Genomic DNA, 13080 nt, shown 5'->3' with positions numbered 1-13080 from the left:
AGCCATAGCTTGAATTCAGGGTTCTGCACATCCCAGCCTCCAGCCGAGACCCCAGAGAAGCCCACCAGCCAGGCCTCTGGGTGTCATCCTCCCTCCTGCCCTCGGGGCTCTGTAGGTAGTGGGGGGCGTGTTGGTGGGCCGTTGAGGAGGTGGGCCAGCCGAGCCCCACCCAACAAGGATGGTTGTGTGCCCACACTCCCAGTGCACCAGCAGGCCCTGCACTTCTGCCTGCTGCCATCTCTGCCCCGAGCACCACCGTCTCTGGCCTGGACCCTGGAACAGCATCCCCACTGCTCTTCTGCCTCCTCCTATCCCTCCAAGCCCTTCTCCCTTCACAGCCATGGGGGCTTCCTGAACTGCAACTAAGGTCACATCCCTCAGCTGCCCAGATGCTGCTGTGGCTCCTGCCCACGCTCTCTCTTACTGTCCCTGGCCCCTGGTCTCCACTCACAGCACCCCTCCCTTGCTCAGTGCATCTGCTATACCACGGACCCCAAGTCCTCCACTGGGCCAGGCACTTTTCTCTATTTTGGAGTCTTCGCATATGCTGTTCCCTCTGCCTGGAATGCTGTTTGCCGCATCTTGGCCTGCCTCTCCCTGGCTTGTTGCTCAACTTCACTTCTCCAGAGAGGCCACCTGGGACCTTGAGTCTCTGCTGTGTGGCTCCTGGACTCATTGTTTGTTTCTGGCAAGCACTGCTTTTACTTTTGTATCATTTGATTCTTTGCTCTCGTCTGAGGCTCTGCAAGGGTAGGGATCACTATCACATCAGCATGCTTGCTGAAATGTTTGTTGAATGAATGAGTGAATGCCAAGTGCCTTTGTCATCGCGTCTCCTTGGATTCTCCCAGTGACTTTGAGACATACTTTGACCCCACTTTGACACATGAGGAAACTGAACCCCAGAGAGTCTGAGAGCATATCCGTAATCACATAACCAGTAACTGGCAGGTGTGGGGAGTCAGGGGCCTGTTTATGCCAGGGCACCCCATCATGTCCCTTCAGAGTCCTCCTCTGTCAGATGGGGATGGTACGGTGGTACTGGGCAGTGGCCTCATGGTCAGTGCCCGGGCCTCTGCTGTGGGTAGACCCGCTGACCTCCCACTTTCATTGCAGCAGGATGGAGCTGGAGTGAGGTGGAGGGGCCGCGAGCTGCTGACCGGCGTGTGGGACACTGGTGGTTTGCAGATCACTGAGGTAGGTGTGCCACGGGGCTGGCGGGAGGTGGCTGGGTCGGATGCAGGCGAGTCCTCATGAGGGCAGGTGCTAGCCCTAGCATGCTGGACCTTTGACTCGGGCCTCAGCCCTGATGGGCAGGAGTGGGCACAAGCCACCTTTGCTGGGACCTCATCATGCCCCAAATGGGCTGTCCCTCTACCTGGCACCCAGGGACCTCTTGGCCTGGCCTTTCTCTAGAGCGGCTGCTAGGGGTGGGGGCTGGAGGTCTCCCCGGGGAGAGGGGCAGGTCTGGCTACCTGGTCTTGGCACAGCAGCCCTGTCTGCACCACTCTAAACCCTGTGGAGTATGGGCAGCCCCACCAAAGGAGATCTGGGTGAGCAGGAGTATGTCAGCTGAAATGGGTGCAGGGCTACCCACCCCTTCTGCCCACTCTCACAAACATGCCGAGGTGGATACACTGGGCTCTGGGGTCAGACCACCTTGATTCAAATCCTGACTGGCATGCATGGTTACTCTGTGCCTCTGTTTACCCATCTATCAAATGGGAATGAGATGGCAGTGCCTGCTCCACTCTCGCGGTGAGGAGACTGCACACCTGGCACACGGCAAGGACTGGGGACATGTCAGCCCTTTTCCTCAAGGGTGCTGGGACCCACCTTTCTCCCCACACACCTCAGTTTCCACCACCCTGCTCCCCCTGAGGACCCACCAGTGCCAGGATGGACACGAACTGGACCCCCCGCCTGATAAGGGGGGCAGGGCACCTTGAGGAGCAACTGAGAGCAGCTGGGGCCAGCAGGTCCTGAGGTCAGGGCCAGCAGGTCCTGAGGTCGAGCCCAGCTCTGTCCTGTGCCCCACCATTTCTCATCATGGGGTGGCATTTCAGGGTTGATCTCACTTGGCCCTGTGCCTGAGGGTGACCTGTGTAATCCCTGTTTACTTGGCAACTCTCAACCTAGAGATGAGAGGTTTCACAAAAATCCTTACTTGGGCCGGAGCCCTTTGTCCCAAGGTGTTGTGGCGCTGGGGCAGCCCGGGAGAGGGGAGTCTTCACCCTGGTGTGGAGCTGTCTCCTAACATCCCCTGCTGCCGTCAGCGTCCCTCCTGGAGCTTAGCGCTTCCAGGGGCCTAGGGCAGGGCCAGGCGAGCCTCAGTCAAGCTCCGACATTGGAGAGCCAGGCTCCGTCTCCCTTCCTGCTGCAGGAAATCCCAGCTGTCTGCTGATCGGCTGCATGACCTTGGGCCAGTCCCTTCCCTTGTGTGAGAGCCAGCTTTCTCATCTGAAAATGAGGCTGATTATACTGACATTGCTGACAGGGCTGCTGTGAGGATGCTTAGCCATGAATATTTTTAAATGTTACAGTCTCATGAGCATCTGCTCTGTGTGTGTCAGGCACTATGGTCCTTTAATACCTGTTTCTCCCCACAAGAATCCCACGGGGAGGTTTGTCTAATTCATTCTCCAGAGGCTCGGCGTGGTTAGGAAACCCACAGAGCCGTCAGTGCTGGAATGGGGATTTGAACCGAGGTCCATCAGGATTAACCAGTGCACAAGGCCTTAGAGGCCCGGGGCGGGGCCCCAGGACAAGCATGGGAGCTGCTTGGGGAAAGCCCCTCCATTTCTGCCCTGCAGCCTTTGCCCAGCCCGCCAAGTCCGCTGCTCTCTGGAGCCAGAGGGTGGCCCCCAGGCTGGTGGCCTGCCCCTCCCGATGGGGCCTGCCTGCAACTCGATAAGGCTAGGGGAACCCTCTGCTAATTGTCTGGTAACCTTTGAAATTCTCCTTCACGGTGGGTTCTCTTTTCGGATATTTTTCAAGGTAATTCATTCCTTTTCCAGAAATTGCCAGTGGCGGAGCATTAGGCAGCTGGTAATTAATCATAGGAGCAGCTTCGAGTTGATTCTTTGAAAAAGAAAAAAAAAATGAGGAAGAGAAAGCCTTGGTGGAAAAAGAAAAGAAAACCACTCCAAGGCGAGGGTGGTAATCAATACCTTGGTGTCCTAGAAACGGCTGGGGGTGGGGACGGCGAACATGCGGTCTTCTCTCCTTCTTCCCAGGGCTGGCCCACTGTCAGCACCAACAGCGGCAGCGTGGGGCTCCGCTCTTGACCATTGGCTCCCTGTATGGCTTTGAGAAGTTGCTGCCTTTCCCTGGACTCAGCTTTGCCACCTGTAAAATGGGTGAAGGGCAGCTGTTAAACTGAAAAGAACATTGAATGAACCATTGTTCGCTACCACGTCTTAGTCCCTGGCACAGAGCAGTGGCCCCATTGATATTCTGTTAAGTGAGTGAGTGAGTGAGTGAGTGAGTGAGTGAGTGAGTGAGTGAGTGAGTTAGTGATTCTCGTGGGTCCTAGCTAGCTTGTCTTGAGTGAAGGAGGTGGTACTGGCTGTAGGATATTGTGACTGTAGCTCTGTTATAATTCGGAGTGACAGTCAGGGTGATGGGCCAGTTCTGTCACTTTCCAAGCTAATGATGAAAGGACAGTCTTGCTTGGTGAACTCCAGCCAGGAGACCTCGGACCCCTTAGTGGCAACCATGCTATGTCTTCAGCATCTTCCAGTTCAACTTTCTAAGAGTCTGAGCTATCTGGAGATTTTATGTTAAAAAGCTGCCTCCTGCAGAGGTGGTGAATTCCTTGTCACTAAACTGTATGCAAGCTGGGGTTGCAGCTGTATGGGCCACTTGGACAGTGGATTTTGGGGCTTAGAGCATCCCTGAGTCTGGGAGAGAGCAAGAGGCTCTCCAGGATGGTTACTGGGGAGGCTGCACTGATGGGGAAGAAGACTGTTCCCTCCAGAGCCCCTTCCCAAAGGTCCCAGGGGAGGACTGGACGAGGATACAGGCGCCGAGGCATCAGTGCCTGCTCCCCGCTGACTGGCCCCATTGCATGGACATAGGGGCACTGAGCAGGGTTGAGGGAAAGAGCCACACTCCTTACATCAGGGGGTGGTGTCTAACAGGCTGTGGGTTGGGTAGGGGGGTGAGGAGGTATAGAAAGCCCTTGTCTGGGAGGTGGGGGCCTCAGACCTAGGTCTGATATGCTGGTCTGTCTGGTGTAACCTCAGCAGCTCCCTTTCCCTTTCTGGGATTTGGGCCACGATCCTTCAGGAGAGGGCAGCAGATGGGGAGTGTGTTCTCCAAGCCTTCCTCCCCTGCCCGGGTGAGCTCAGTTTGGGAGCCAGAGCTGGGCCTGACAAAGCCAGTTTCCTCTTAGCAGTCTCTCATTCTGGCCCTAATGTGGGACCGGGGTTCCTTGCCCAGAGACCCAGGATGACAGTGCACCCTAGCCTGAGTAGTGGCTCTGGGAAGCTCAGAGCTTCCAGAGGGAAGGAGGGAGGAGGGTGTGTGGCTGTGTGCTTATATGTAAGTGCATGTGTAAGTGCATGTAAGTGTGCGCCTGTGTATGGGTATGATTGTTCAGCACATGTGAGGCTGTGTGAATATTCATGAGTATTCAAGGAAAGAGGAGACCCCTCCCTCCCGTGTGTGTCAGGACCTCCATGTGCACCCTGGCTCCACATTCAGACTGGCCTGGGGGGCCCTGACCACAGTGGAGCTGACTGAGGGGCAGTGTGGGGGCCAAGCATTCAGGCCCGAGAGTTCGGACCTGCCCTCCCACAGCTGGAGGTCTTGACAGCTCCCCGTGGTCACGGGAGGGCATGGATTTGGCGGCCATGCCTCCTGCCACAGACTTACACCCTGAGCCTCTGGCCTGAAGTCTCTGGGTGGGCCCAACCAGCTCCCCCTAGGCGGTCCTGGTCTGCTAGGGGGGGTCCTCTGTGAGCAGCCAAGCCTAACTTGGCACTAGTCATTTCTTTACTTCTTCCGGCCTTGGCCTCCAAGCCCCAGCTCAGCTGTGTGTGTGTGTGTGTGCGTGCGTGCGTGTGTGTGTGTGTCTGGGCTCTCCCTGCAGGGTAGGGCAGTGGGTCCATCTCTGCGTGTCTCTGTCCCATCTCCCCGTGGCTGTCTGTCCTCATCTCTCCCTGCAGCTCTCTCTTGCCCAGTTTCCCTGTCTTCTTACATCCCAGAGGCTGCCTCCTCCGCCTCACGCCTCTCTGTCCCTGCAGCGTATCCCAGAGTCCCTGCACCTCCTCACCTCTGCTCTCCTTCTCAGGGCCACTCCTTACCAGGCCTCCCAGCAGCACAGCTGCACCGTGCCACCGTGTCACTGCTTCTTGTCATCCTCAGGGCTCTGCACAACAGAGGCCTCCCTACCTGCCTAAATCTGGCTCCAGCCAACATGCCACTCCCTCCCACCTTGCTCTTTGGCGGGTCTGAGACAGCCCCACATTCCCAGCTGCTGGAGGCTGCACTCCGTGTGTGGCCAGGTGGTGGGGGCAGGTGCCATCCCCTCCCATGGCCCTGCTGTGCCGGCCACCTCCTGGCTTAGGAGTGCAGGCTGCTAGCCCACCCTGCAGCTGCCCTGTACCGTCCTGGGCATATGGGTTGCTGGCCACCAGCTGGAGCAGGAGAACGAGAGGCGGCCTGTGCCCACTAACAAGGGGTGGTTGGAAACCTGGCATCTCCCTCCAGCATTAATGAAATTCCTGCTATAATTAGAAGTGAGGTATACAGGAACTGGCTGCCTGGTGGGAGCGTTTGTATGCTCATGAATAAATAAATTGTCCTCTCCTGAAGGGAGAGGAAGCTGGAGGGTGTAGGCCCAGAGGGTCTCAGTGGCCTGTGAGGTGCAGAGGCCCCACCACTCACCTGGACGCCCTCAGGAAGCTCCCTCGGTCCCCGGCCCTGGTCAGCCAGTCTTCCTGGAAGTGCCTGCTGCGTGCCCAGCCGACTCAGCCTGGCATTCGAAGTCGCCGCCATCTGGCCCCAGCCTCCTTTCACAGCCACATCACACGCTAGCCTTCTGCCAGCGCCCTGGGCTGCAGCTCTACCATGCCGCCCCCCACCCCTGTTCTTCATCACACCTTCTCACTCTGTGCTCTGGCCTGAGTTTCTATGGGCTGCCGCATGGCTCCATCCTTGGAAGCCTTCCTCAGGCCACACCTGTGCCTCCTGGAGGCTCCAGTAGCCTTCCCTGGACAGGCCTCCTAAATCCAGAGCCTTCCTTCAACACTCTTCATGCCATTTAAAGTGTGCATCAGACTGCCCACCAGGCTGTTTTTCATTTTTCATTGATTACATATTGGGATGGTAATGTATTGGATTCACAGGGCAGATATTTTACATTCTTCATCATACTAAGTCTTTGAAATCCGGTCATTGCAGTCTCCACTGTTAGCTATATTGCACGGCGCATGCTTGGAGAGTCCTGTTTCATCTTGCAGGTGAAGAAACTGAGGCCTGAGGAAGGAAATCCTGCAGGTGAGTTTGCAGAGCACAGGCTGTCTCTGTAGGCAAGGCCACTGCTGTCCTGCAGGACAAAATGAGGAGCCGAGGCACAGGGCACTTGTCCTAAAGATAGATCGAGGCAGGCAGGACCATGGCTAGAACCCAGGCGACTGAACCTGAAATAAATAGAGGAAAGGCGATGTGAGCGATTTCATTCCCCCCGCCCCACCCACAGTAGATTTCAGTGCTTGAGGCTGCCCTGCACTTAATGCCCAAACAGCCCCAGACCAAGCAGCTGTCACAGGCTGCGCCACATATTGGCCAGTCCTGCCCTTCATCCCTCCCAGCTTCCTGACAGTGAGCATACACCCTAGACGGAGCTAGGAGGGTGAGAGCCCTCGCTCCTCCCAGGAAAGGTCACCCCTGCCCTCCAGCCCCTCCCACATCAGCCAGCAGAGTCTGAATCTCAGAGGTGCCCAAAGGTTGTGTCCTGTTAACCAGCCCAGGTCTCCAGCGAGTGGAGGATGCCTGTGGCAGGGATGGCTCCAAGGCTAGGAGGGAGAAGAGGGGATTTACTCCCCATAGCCTGGCCCTGCCCCTGCTGGCCTAGAGAGTTCTCCCAAAGTGGGGTGTTTCTTAGGAGTCAGGCTGGCAGCCCCTCCAGCCCCTCCAGAGCCCTCCGCCCTTTGGAGCCGATTTTCCTCTTTGTTACCCACAAGTCCCCTCTGGCTGCACTTGGCTGTACGCTCCATTTACGATCTACCTCTTGTTTGCCTCTGCTCAGGCAGTGTGGCAGGGAGTCACGGAAGGTTCAGGTGCTCGTCTCCCTCCACTGCAGACAGGGCTGGTGCCACTACCCAAAGCGGAGCTCCCCCGGGGGCCTACCTCCTCCCACCAGCAAGGGCTGTAGAGTTTGAGTGTACTGAGCCAACAGCCCCCCTTTCTTTCCCCAGCCCATTCCCTCCTTCATCTGCACACAGGCACCCCATGGCCTTTTCTTGTCTCTGCTCCTCCAAGCCAGCCATCTGCTCTTTCCCCACTAGACTGTATACTCCTTGAAAGCTCAGGGCAGGCTGTGAACCATGTCCCCAGCACAGTCCCTGCTCAGTTCTGTGTTGAAGGGCAGCTGAAAGCCACAGGCACTCAGCTTGTTCACCCTCAGCTTCCTCTGGGCATAGCAACAAGGTGATGTCTAGCATCCCAGTTGTTAATGTGCTTGTGGGCCATGTTAAGAAGGATTCGGAGGCTGTGTGTGGACTCCACGAGAAATAATGCAGTGCATCGTGTGGCGCATGGTCGCGCTCTCAGCCCTGCTCCCTGGGTATCAGGTCTGCTTGACTGATGTCTCAGCTCTGGGCTGTGGCCAGTGCAGGAGGAGGGAAGAGGCGGGGACCTCGATGTGACCCCCACAGGTGTCCATCCACCCTGGCTGCTGGGTGAGCTGGGCCCTAGAGAACCTTCTAGAGCCCCCAGGGAGCTGACTGGTTAACGGAGAGCAGGAAATTTATGGTCGCTGAGCCTTTGGAAGCTTTTTGCTCACATCTGCCTCCCCCATTAAGTGCTTCTCACCCTTCTTCAGCTCCAGTTTGGGAAACAGCAAGCACATCTTGCCTCACGGCTGTTCTGGGACCCTCCACCGCCCCCCTGAGGCATCTTTAGGGACCTCTGTTGGAGCCTAGGGGAACATCTCTGCTTCATAACCTCTGTGGATTGCTCCCATGGTGCCACCTCCATCTGGCCCACCCTCAGGTTGGTGGGACAGGCTGGCATGAGACGGCCCTTGCCCTCGCCAATAGCCCCTGCCAGTTTTCTCTGGGCCCTGGCCTTACCCAGACTTCCCATCACAGCCCCCCACCCCTGCCCTTGTCACCACCTGGGGTGCCAGCCCCCTATGCTTCGTTGCCTCTGCCCCCAGCAGTTCCCTCTCAGGTAGGAGTTACCAGCTGCCTCCTGCCCGGCAGCTCCAGCCTGGTCAAGGATTGAGCCAGGAGGATTTTGATGCATTAGAATCTATAAATAATCTGGAGCATTTTTATCTGTGTATGGAAGAAATGCAACAGACTTCCTTGCATCCTGTAGCCAACTTAGCCTGTCTGCAGCCACAGCTCCAGAAGGGCTGATAAAGATCATCTCATCCCTGGTATTGACTCCCCCAGCTGCTGCCCAGACACCTCCATTGCTGGAAAAGTCACCACACAGTTTTGCTCATGTAAATTCAGTGTGATAGAGGATAAAGTGTGGCATGTGGTCAAAGTGTGTGGGTTTCAGGGACAGACAGTTCTGGGTTCAAATCTCTGTTCTGCCACCTATCAGCCAGGTGAGTCTGGACAAGTTTCTTTCATCTTCGACTCACCTGTTTCCTCATCTGTAAAGGGGTGCAGTGCACCCACCTGGCAGGATAAAATGCAGCAATAGCTACACAGCACCAGTTCTCTCTGTTAGCAGCAGACTGATGCCCTTGGGGAGATACCTCCCACCCCTCAAACAGGAGCATCTGCTTGAAGTGGGCATTTGTTAGCTCTGGACCCAGACACTTCCCTCTCCAGAGATAATGGACCCCCAGGTCCTCTCTTGAGCTTTCAAGTGGGAACTTCCAGGAGGACACTTTGAGATGGAGACGCAGGAGGACACTTTGAGATGGAGAAGATTGAGATGCTTCCCAGGCATGCTAGCACACCCAGGCCACCTGGGACACCTGTTTAAATGCAGATCACCAGGCCCCTCTCCTGGAGTCTGATTCTGTAGATCTGGAGTTGGGCCTAGGCCTCCAATTTTTAAACAGATGCCCCCAGAAAATACCTGCAATCTGGCCAGTCTGTTACACACTGGTGCCTGCAAACAGGAGCTGGCCTAGAGACTTGAGCCAGTTCCTCTCTGTGGCTCAGTTTTCACACTGATAAACCAGGGGTTTAGATGACCTGGCAGAGATCTTCCTGCCCTTAAAACCTCATGACAATCAGACAGACATTCCCTGATGTCCCCTCTACCAGGCTCCCTGGGGCAGATCTGTGGGTTTCTGCCCCATTCCTTCTAGCCACAGAGCATTTGGCTCAGCAGCCTTCTGCCAGCCTCAGAGCCCTAGGGATAGATAGAGAAACTGTTCCCTGGGTGTCACATGCCATTTATTGGCCATTCCCTTGCCTTCCAGGAGGCCCTAACTCTGCAGGCATTAGCAGAGTCCACTCAGATCTGAGATCTTTTCTGTAAGCTGAGCTGGATCACTAACTGGTACCTACTGGGAGGTAGGGCGGAGGCCAGAGTGGGTGGGGGCAGTCCTGCAGCTCCTCTGAGGCATCTGGGAGCCTTATTAGTTAACACACATGAAAGCCTGCAGTATTGGAACTGCAGAATGACCCCACAGAGCCCTCCCTGTCTTGTTACAGATGAGGAGACTGAGGCCCAAAGTGGAACGTGCTTGCTAGGAGGATGTGAGCTCTGGGAGCTCCACGTGGCTCACAATCTGGTCTCTGGGCCAACCCATGCGGCCCACCATGCCTCTCCTTGTGTGGTCCATCTAGGATGGGCAGCCCTGCCAGGCTTAAGCCCTCAACTTAAGCTGCTGAGCCCCTAGGAAAAGATAGTGCCATCTCAGGACAGGTCCGAGGGGCTGCTTGCTCCTGAACACTGGTCCCTTCTTGGACCCGCACTGTCAGCCTAAATCAACAACCCCCTCCCAGCCCATGGGTCCTCCCACCCCAGCCAGGGCAGCCCCCATGGAAGCTTTCCAGGAATATCCACACAGCACGGTGAGCTCCAGAAATGAAAAGGCTCTCACACTCCTTGCTCCCTCCCGTTTTCCACTCACTGCTGCTCAGGGGAGTTAATAAGCAGAGGTGAAAAAGCTGGCCCTGTCCTAATGAGATCTCGTTTGAGGCAGCTGGGTCTGGGCTAATGCCAGAGAAGGAATTCTTCACTGCCGGGCCTTCACTCCACCGGGAATGAGACCAGGGCCTAGAACTTAGGGACTGGCCTGGGCTGTCGCTCAGAGGATGCCGGGGGCCAGAGCTTTGTCTCCTTCCTGGGCTGGGAGTCCCACTGGGTCCTTAGTTCACATGTGGTGCCTGGTACAGCACCCACCTTCAGGCCTCTGCACAAGTCAGCCCCTCTCCACTGCACTCTCCATCTGTACTCAGTAAGGCAGCAGTATTTAGTAAGCACCTACTATTTGTGTGGGTCTGTGCTCGGCTCTTCAGGAGACAAAGAAACAGACCTGTGCCAGCCCCAGGGGAGCTCACAGTCTAGGCCACTGTAGGCCACATGCAGGAAGAGAATTTGTGATGCACCGTGTCCACGGGGCAAGGGATGTGTTGAGATCAAAAGAGGAGGAGTCCTTGGGGAGTGAGGGCCTAGGGAAGGCTTCCTGGAGGAGGATGACTGTAATGGATTGACACTCAGAGTATTTCAAGAATTTCAGGTGGGGCTAGGGCTGGGGCAGGTGATAGTGTCTGTACCAGAGCATCACTGGGCACACACCTGGCCCTGTCCTGCAACAGGAAGGCCCAGCAAGGACGGAGCCATGCTATTGAGGCAGCCACAGGCTCAGACCTGGTACATCGTAGGCCGTATCCCTATGAAGTGAAAGACCAGCACAGAGCACTGCTTTTTAAGTGTAGGAATGTAGTAGGCACTCAATAAATGCTGACCAAATGAAGGGTACATCGCATACACTCAAGTATCCACAGAGCAACCGAGAGCTCAGGTCAGGAAGCAGCAGGGACGAGGAGATAGGGCGCGAGGCCTCTGGGGCAGGGGCAGGGCTCAGAGCAGCTCAGCCTCATTCACTGGAACCCAGAGTAGTGGGTGCCTACTGGGGGCACCCTTCAGAGCCACACATCACCCTCCTAAGGGCACACTGTGACACCTGACCAAGCAGGAACATGGCGGGTGAGGACGTCTAGGGCCCAGCTGGGAGCCTCCCTGGGGCACATTTGTACCCAGTGTTTGGTGCATGCCCTAGACAGACCCACCCTCCCTAGAGCCTCTAGGACAGGAGGAAAATGAGCACCTGTGGCACGTCTGTCACTGAAGGGCAGAGGACAGGCCAGCTACAAAGCCCTTAGATGGTCATGGTTATGATAATAGTAATAATGACAACAGTGTCAGCAGCCAGGGCATCATTTATTTGATCCCAGTGACACCCTATAAGATAGGGACCAGTATCATCTCCATTTTATGGATGAGGAAATTGAGGCAGAGGGAAGTCAGGAAAATAGACAAAGTCTCCAGGTGCAGAACTGGATAGGAACTTGGGTCCTTTGACCCTAAACTCCAGACTGGCCTTCGGTTGTCCTCTCACTCAACCTAAGGAGCATCCCATCCAACCTTCACTCCTGTCATATGGAGCATGAGGGCCACTGTTGCATCTTTTGACATAAGAGAGGAGGAGGACACAAACTCTCCAAAAAATCATTTTAAGTCTTCCATTATCAAACTTTACACAGGTCCTTCTCGTACCTTCCCAGCTCCATGGGAAAGATGAACAACCAGTGGCTGGATAATGGGCCCTTCCCCTGAATTGGTCCTTTGTAATGGAAGTAAATTTTCTGCCAGCCTTTGGTGCCCAGCAGTTTGATAATACAGGTGTTTAAATGGTAATGACTGTGGGGCCAGCCAGGAGAGGAGGCAGTGAGTCAGATGGGGGATTCAACAGGAATTAAAGCTACTTAATCTCAGTACAATATGATTTTTCCAAATCTGCTGGCTTTGTACCAAGAATGAGCTGACCCTGGACACCCTGGGACCTGGGCTGCTCAGGGCCTGCTTGGCTGTATCAGGGAGGGCTCTGGGCTGAGGAACTCCCGGGAGGTGGCACTGGCCTAGGGCAAGCTTGTCCAACCCACGACCCATAGGCCACACGTGGCTCAGGACGACTTTGAATGTGGCCCAACACAAATTCGTAAACTTTCTTAAAACATGGTGAGATTTTTTTGCGAACTTTTTTTTTTTTTTTAAGCTCATCAGCTGTTGTGAGTGTATTTTATGTGTGACCCAAGACAATTCTTCCAGTGTGACCCAAGGCAATTCTTCCAATGTGGCCCAGGGAAGCCAAAAGATTGGATGTCCCTGGCCTAGAGGCTCTGAGAGCAGATTAGGACCAAAGGGTCCAACGGCAGCCTAGTGTCCCTGTTGCTAGGAAGCCCCTTAGGCCACAGAGGACAGTGGACAGTGGGGCAGGGAGCAGGGGGCGGGGGTGGCTTCTCCAGGAGTGTAATGAGGAAGAATTTTGAGAATATACCTTGATCAACAGACAGAGAGCAAGGGACCTGCCTAAGACTACCCAGCCAGGATTTAAGACCGAATCTTTGCTGTTAATCACTATGTTATCCTGTAGAGTGTGTGTTATGTGTTGGGGGAATCTTAACGTTAGTTGTGTTAATTAGCAGTTACCCCAGTTATTTTATATGTATTATCTAATTTAATCTTCGTAGAAATCTGTTTCAAGTATGAGTAAACTGAAGAACAGAGATGCTAAGTAATATGCTCATGATCACACAGCCACTGGGAGGTAGGATTAGAATTTGAACCCAGCTCCATCTAACTTTCAAGCCTGAACCCTCAGCCAGACCCAGGCACAGAGCATCCACCCCAAGGGACCAAGACCCCTGCCAA

At 55.3% G+C, this 13080-nt stretch overlaps 1 protein-coding gene across 5 annotated transcripts in view; it reads left to right on the top strand.

Moving 5' to 3' along the window:
• The window catches only part of ZMIZ1 (zinc finger MIZ-type containing 1), a 250401-nt gene that overhangs the window by 91968 nt on the left and 145353 nt on the right, over window positions 1-13080 (top strand). For 4 of the 5 annotated variants that reach the window (XM_063669902.1, XM_054503121.2, XM_054503118.2 and 1 more), the window contains exon 4: window positions 1117-1197. The gene's annotated coding sequence lies outside the window, so the exon portion shown is untranslated. The remainder of the gene's footprint in view (window positions 1-1116; window positions 1198-13080) is intronic. The other variant, XM_054503119.2, reaches the window with a different exon arrangement.

The sequence above is a fragment of the Pongo pygmaeus genome, chromosome 8, assembly GCF_028885625.2.
Source record: "Pongo pygmaeus isolate AG05252 chromosome 8, NHGRI_mPonPyg2-v2.0_pri, whole genome shotgun sequence".
Taxonomy (NCBI): Eukaryota; Metazoa; Chordata; class Mammalia; order Primates; family Hominidae; genus Pongo; species Pongo pygmaeus.
The sequence above is the reverse complement of the archived record's forward strand: the minus strand, read 5'-3'. Positions and strand labels throughout refer to the sequence as shown.